This window comes from Ornithorhynchus anatinus, chromosome 9 (genome assembly GCF_004115215.2).
Source record: "Ornithorhynchus anatinus isolate Pmale09 chromosome 9, mOrnAna1.pri.v4, whole genome shotgun sequence".
Lineage (NCBI taxonomy): Eukaryota > Metazoa > Chordata > Mammalia > Monotremata > Ornithorhynchidae > Ornithorhynchus > Ornithorhynchus anatinus.
Window position 1 is genome coordinate 59,521,416 of NC_041736.1, and position 6,779 is coordinate 59,528,194.

Consider the following 6,779-nt stretch of genomic DNA (forward strand, 5'->3'; position numbering starts at 1 on the left):
AGAAGGACCTGGGTTCTAATCCAAGCTCGGCCACCCGTCTGCTGTGTGACCTCGGGCAAGTCACTTCACTTCTCTGGGCCTCAGTTCCCTCATCTGTAAAATGGAGATGAAGACTGTGAGCCCCGTGTGGGACAGGGACTGCGTCCAACCTGATTAGCTTGGATTTACCCCAGCATTTAGAACAGTGTCTGGCACATAGCGAGCGCTTAACAAGTACCATAGAAAAAGAGAGCGAACAGGGGTGAGGAGAAGGGAAAGAGAAAAGGTGAGAAAAGGTCAACCTGATTCAATATAAAAACACCAATTAACCTCATGTAGGCCCTTCTCCTACACACAAAGGCCAAGGGAAGGCTGAGAGAAATTCCAAATTTCTTTCCTCTTCCTCCCCGTACCCTGTGACCCAGTGGAAAGACCCTGGGCCTAAGCAGTCAAGGGACCTGGGTTCTAATCCCACCTCTACTCCCTTCCTGTGAGAACTCGGGCAACTCTAAACATCTCTGGGCCTCCATTTCCTCGTCGGTAAAATGGGGGGTGTTAATCCATCAACCAGTGGTATTTACTGATTGCTTCTTGAGTACAGGGCTTGGGAGTGTAATAATAATAGCGATGGGGCGTGTTAAGTGCTTACTCTGTGTCAAGCACTGTTCTAAGCCCCGGGGTAGATACAAGCTAATCAGATTGGACACAGTAGGGCAGAGTTGGTCAAATATTTCCCTGCCCTCTAAGAGCTTCCAGGCTATAGAGAAGAATTTATAGTCTATAGCTTCATTCATTCATTCAATTGTATCTATTGAGCGCTTACTGTGTACAAAGCACTGTACTAAGCGCTTGGGAGAGTACACTATAACAACAAACAGACACATTCCCTGCCCACAACATGCTCACCATCTACAGGGGGAGACAGACAATATAAATAAATAGATAAATAAATGACATATATCATATATATATTATATATATAATATATATTATATATATTATATATATATATAAGAGAAGCAGCGTGGCTCAGTGGAAAGAGCACAGGCTTGGGAGTCAGAGGTCATGAGTTTGAATCCCGGCTCTGCCACTTGGCAGCTGACTGTGGGCAAGTCACTTAACTACTCTGTGCCTCAGTTACCTCATCTGTAAAATGGAGATTAAGACTGTGAGCCCCACGTGGCACAACCTGATGACCCTGTATCTCCCCCGGCGCTTAGAACAGTGCTCTGCACGGAGTAAGCGCTTAACAAATACCAACATTATTATATATATTTATATATACACACCTGTGCTGTGGGGATTGGAAGGAGGATGAATGAAGAAGCAAGTAATAGCTTAATGAGGTTAATACCTCGTCTCTCCTCTAAAGGGTGAGCCTTATCAGATGTCATCTGATTATTTTGTCTCTACCCCACTGTCTATTACAGTGCTTGGCACATAATAAGTACCTTGCAAATACCCCCAGGTAGACCATGCAGAAAAGTTCGGACAGGAAAGGAATTTTAAGCTCCCCTCACACCAAGACTCTGATATCCCTACTTTCCCTTCCCTCCCAATTAGTCATTCGTAGTCTTTGAGAGCTTACTGTGTGCGGAACACTGTACTAAGCACTTGGGAGAGGACAATAGAACAATGAAACGGACACATTCCCTGCCCATAGCGAGCTGAGAGTCTCGGTGGGGAGACATTGATATAAATAAAGTTACAGAGATGGATGTAAGTGTGTGGGACTGGGAGAGGGGATGAATAAAGGGAGCAAGTCAAGGCGACACAGCGGCCGGTATTTATTGCACGCTACGTGCGGCATGCTGTGATAAATGCTTGAGAATTTTCTCTCCCCCTTCCTCAGAAGGATGTGCCTTCTAGATGCTGCACGGACAGATAGATCCCCGGGACCCGGGAATCAGAAGGACCTGGGTTCTAATTCCGGCTCCATCCCTTTTCTGCTGGGTGACCTTGGGCAAGTCATTTCACTTCTCTGGGCCTCAGTTACCTCATCCGGAAAATGGGGATTAAGACCGTGAGCCCCGTGTGAGACGTGGATTGTGTCCCAGACTATCTTATATCTACCCCAGCCTTTAGTATTCGTTCATTTGACCGTTATTTATTGAGGGTTACAGTGTGCAGAACACTGTACTAAGCGCTCGGGAAAGTCCAATACAACACTAAACGGCTACATTCCCTGCCCACAGCGAGCTTACACAGCACCTGGCACATGGGAAGTGCTTGACAAGTACCACAAAAAGCCTGGGGTTTATCAAAAACAATAGCACTTCAATAATTTGGACTCATACAATTTAGATGGCTTCCTCATTCCCTGTCTCTACCAAGTGACCAAGGACAACAGCTAAGGGGGTGAGCTCGTTGTGGGCAGGGAATGTGTCTGTTTGTTGTTATATTCTACTCTCCCAAGTGCTTAGTACAGTGCTTTGCACACAGTAAACCCTAGTGTTTCAACATAACCAACATGGGAACCCCCTGTCGCCCCCCAACCTCTCCCCTTCCCTAACTAACCTCTCACGATGATGATGATACTTGTTAAGCACTCACTACACGTCAAGCACCGTTCTAAGCGCTAGGGCAAATACAAGTTAATCGGGTTGGACACAGTCCCGTTCCCACACGGGGCTTGCTTCTTAAACCCCATTTTACAGAACTGAGGCCCAGAGAAGTGAAGTGACTTGCCTCCGGTCCCACAGCTGACAAGTGGCAGCGTGAGGATTAGAACCCAGGTCCTTCCTTCTATAACACAGGCCTGGGCTCTTCCCACTAGGCCAGTTCCCTTTTAATCAGGTAGCAAATCCAATGGAATCTTTTACAAGCGAGACAGCCAGGGATTTAAGAGAGATTTTGGGGTTTTGTTTTTTGGGTTTTTTTTAAAAAAAAAAGCTTCCCCCGTTTAATCCCCCGAGCCTCATGGACCTCGGCAAGAAAGGAAAACCCAATCAGGTCGGTAGAGGCTTTCATCGATTTTGTTTCCGATCAATGATTTTTAAACCTATCGATCAAGGTTCAGTTCTTTACCGCAGAATGGAATTTGAAAGAGCAGGGGAACGATCGGACAAAAGCCGTTTATTCCTTCCCATTTAAATGCAATAAATCCAATTATCCTACGGGTCCGGGTTAGGCAGGCTCAGGAGCGGAGAAAGATAACGAGTTTGACAAAAGCCATCTCGTTCTATTGCTTCAGAACAGTCATGAGGTCAGAGGTCAGGGCCGCTGGGTGAGCAATCAATCTGTGGTACTTATTGAGCGCTTACTAAGTGCAGAGCACTGTACTACTATTAATAATCATAATAATTGTGTTTAAGGGCTTACTATGTACCAAGCACTGTACTTAGTGCTGGATTGATGCCGGAGAGCCGGGAATGTGTCTGCTCTACTGTCTTTCATTCATTCGTTCATATTTATTGAGCGATTGCTGTGTGCAGAGCACTGTACTAAGCGTTGGGAGAGTGCGATACAAAAATGTCAGACAAATGTCAACATTATTATTATTATTACCTATTCCCTGCCCACAAGGCAGTCTAAGGACTTTTGCGCCGTACTGCCGCAAGAGCTTAGTACAGTGCCCTGCACACAGTAAGCGCTCAATAAATCCGATTGACTGCCTGACAGACCTCCAGGTCACTTAACCACGCGGAGCCTCAGTTTCCTCCTCCAAACAACTGGGATAAGATCGGTGGCGAAGCCGGGATTACGTTCGATCCGAAAGCCCGGCCTCTACCCTGGCCCGTAAGCACACTGTGCGGGCTTGCTCAGTGCCATCATCTTTGGAGAGGAAGACAGGTGCGGGAGGGATCGGCGCCGCCCAGATCCTCCTCGACGACACACGGTCCCCCAGATACACACCCACACATCAACAAAGCCACTACCTTGACAGCTGTGCGAATCCCTGACCGAACCACAAACTCAAATCAGGCTGGGAGAGGCCGCCCTTTGGCTCTAATTAATTTTAATGAGTCTGGGGGTGACAAGCTCTCCCGCCATCCGCCCCCCACCAGGGCTACGGCAGAATCGGCCAGAAGGGACGGCGTCTCCGGCCCCCCGTTTTCCTCTCAGTGACACCCCAAATCCCAGGAGGGAAAAATGACCAAAGTCTCCCAGCGCCCCTGCACCGCTCTGGCCCCGCCAGAGCACGGACATGTGAACCGCCGGGTTTCTATGGCAACGTCGCATCTCCCCTAGTGTCCCCCATCCCTCCCGGCCTCATTAATTATCGGCCCCGAGATATCACTATTTATATTGACCTGCATACGGGGAAACGCACCCTTTATGTAACAGGGCAGTGCTCCACCTGAAACGCACGGAGTCTTCCGTCCCGTCCCCCTGAGGTGCGGCTTCATTCCTGACCGTTTGCAGGGTTACACGTCCAGGCGGAATCCTTCCCGTTAATGGGGAGTCCGACGGGTTTCGGGGTGACGTCTGGATTCCAGTTAGACCCAGTCCGGACTTGAGCCGGGTGGATCCAGGCCAAGTCCACATTTATGTCTGTCTCCTTGTCTAGACTGTCAGCTCCTTTGGGTCAGGGCACACGTCTGCTAATTCCAAGCATTTAGTACAGTGCTCTGCACACAGAAAGTGCTCAATATATATGATTGAATTGAATGAATGAATGTTGTGGTGGATCCTCCCAAGACACTAATACAGTGCTCTGCCCATAGTAAGCACTCAATAAATACCTTTGATTGACTGACTGATTGAATCGGCCGGGACGACAAACTGGGCAGAGACAAGGGCTACCCTATGCGGGCTACCTACTGCCCACATTGGCCTAGAGTTTGGGGGAAGCATGAATAAAAATAATGTGGTATTTTGGAAACGCTTACTATGTGCCAGGCACTGTACTAAGCGCTGGGGTAGATGCAAGATAATAGGGTTGGACGCAACTCCCTGTCCCATATGGGGCTCAGGGTCTTCATCCCCATTTTACAGATGAGGTAACTGAGGCACAAAGAAGTGAAGTGACTTGCCCAAGGTCACACAGCAGACGAGTGGCAGAGGTGGGATTAGAACCTAGGTCCTTATGGTTCCCAGGGCCAGGGTCTTGCCATTAGGCCACACTGTTTCTCTAATGAAGATTTCCCCTTCGATCACTGATATTTATTAAGCACTTACTGTGTGCAGAGCACTGTACTCAGCACTTGGAAGAGGTCAATACACAGCTTAGTATAGTGCTCTGCATGCTGTAAGCGCTCAATAAATACCACTCCCTGACTGATGGTGTCATTCATTCAATCGTATTTATCAAGTGCTTACCGTCTTATAATAGTGTTGGTATTTGTTAAGCGCTTACTATGTGTGGAGCATTGTTCTAAACGCTGGGGGAGATACAGGGTCATCGGGTTGTCCCACATGAGGCTCACGGTCTTCATCTCCATTTTACAGATGAGGTAACTGAGGCACAGAGAAGTTAAGTGACCTACCCACAGATACACAGCTGACAAGTGGCAGAGCCGGGATTCCAACCCATGACCTCTGACTCCCAAGCCTGGCCTCTTTCCACTGAGCCACGCTGCACCGTATTAAGCGCTTGCATAGACACCATCCCTGTCCTCGAGGAGCTTACAGTTCAGTGAGGCAGACACACACTAAATAAATATAAAGAGAGGGAGTGAGATAGACAAGCAGCAAGGCCCATTGGAAAGAGCCCGGGTCTGGGAGTCAGGGGATCTGGGTTCTAATCCTGCCTTCGCCACTTGCCTGCCCCCGGGGAGGGCAGAAGCACACAAAGAAAAGCGGGTGACCCCTCTGCCGGGTCCATGGGGGGGGGGGGGGTCACGCTGTGAGGTCAGGCTGGGAATGCTGCAAGCTCAAAGCGCATTGTGGGAAGCTGCAGCAAGCTAATATATATAAATATAAATAAATGATATAAATATATATTTAAAGGGAGAGAGAAAGAGAGAGTGAGAGAGCTCACAATCAATTGGAGATCACCAGACCAAAGCGGACTGAAAATGTGACCCACAGAAACCACCAAAACGTCTGGATTTAGATACACACCCCTCCTACCTCGGGGGCTGCCTGGCAGAGTGTAAGGAATATTAATTTCTCTTATTGAGGTACTTGAATTGTCCATTCCAAGCGCTTAGTACAGTGCTCTGCACATAGTAAGCGCTCAATAAATACTATTGAATGAATGACTGGTAAGCATTTACCAAGCACTTGAGAAGCAGCGTGCCTTAGTGGAAAGAATATGAGCTTGGGAGTCAGAGGTTGTGGGTTCTAATCCCCGCTCCGCCACATGTCAGCTGTGTGACTTTGGGCAAGTCACTTAGCTTCTCTGAGCCTCACTTACCTCATCTGTAAAATGGGGATGAGGACTGTGAGCCCCACGTGGGACAACCTGCTTACCTTGTATCTATCCCAGCGCTTAGAACACGGCAGACAAGTGGTGGAGCCGGGATTAGAACCCATGACCTCTGACTCCCAAGCCCGGGCTCTTTCCACTGAGCCACACTGTTTCTACAGAGAAGCCAACCGCCTACTGTGTGTCAAGCACTGTTCTAAGCACTGGACCGGATACAGGATTAATCTGGTTAGATACCGTCCCTGTCCCACATGGGGCGGGGGCTCTTGGTTTAAATCGGACGGAGGAGGATTCGCTCCCCTTTGACGAATGAGGAAATCGAGGCATAGAGAAGTGAAGTGACTTGTCCAGGGTCACACAGCAGGCCCGAGTGAAGCCTGGATGAGGACCCAGGTCCTCTGGCTCCCAGCCCCGGGCTCTTTGCACTGGGCCGCGCTGCATCGGGTCATGCGTTAGTCGTATTTATGGAGCGCTTACTGTGGGCAGA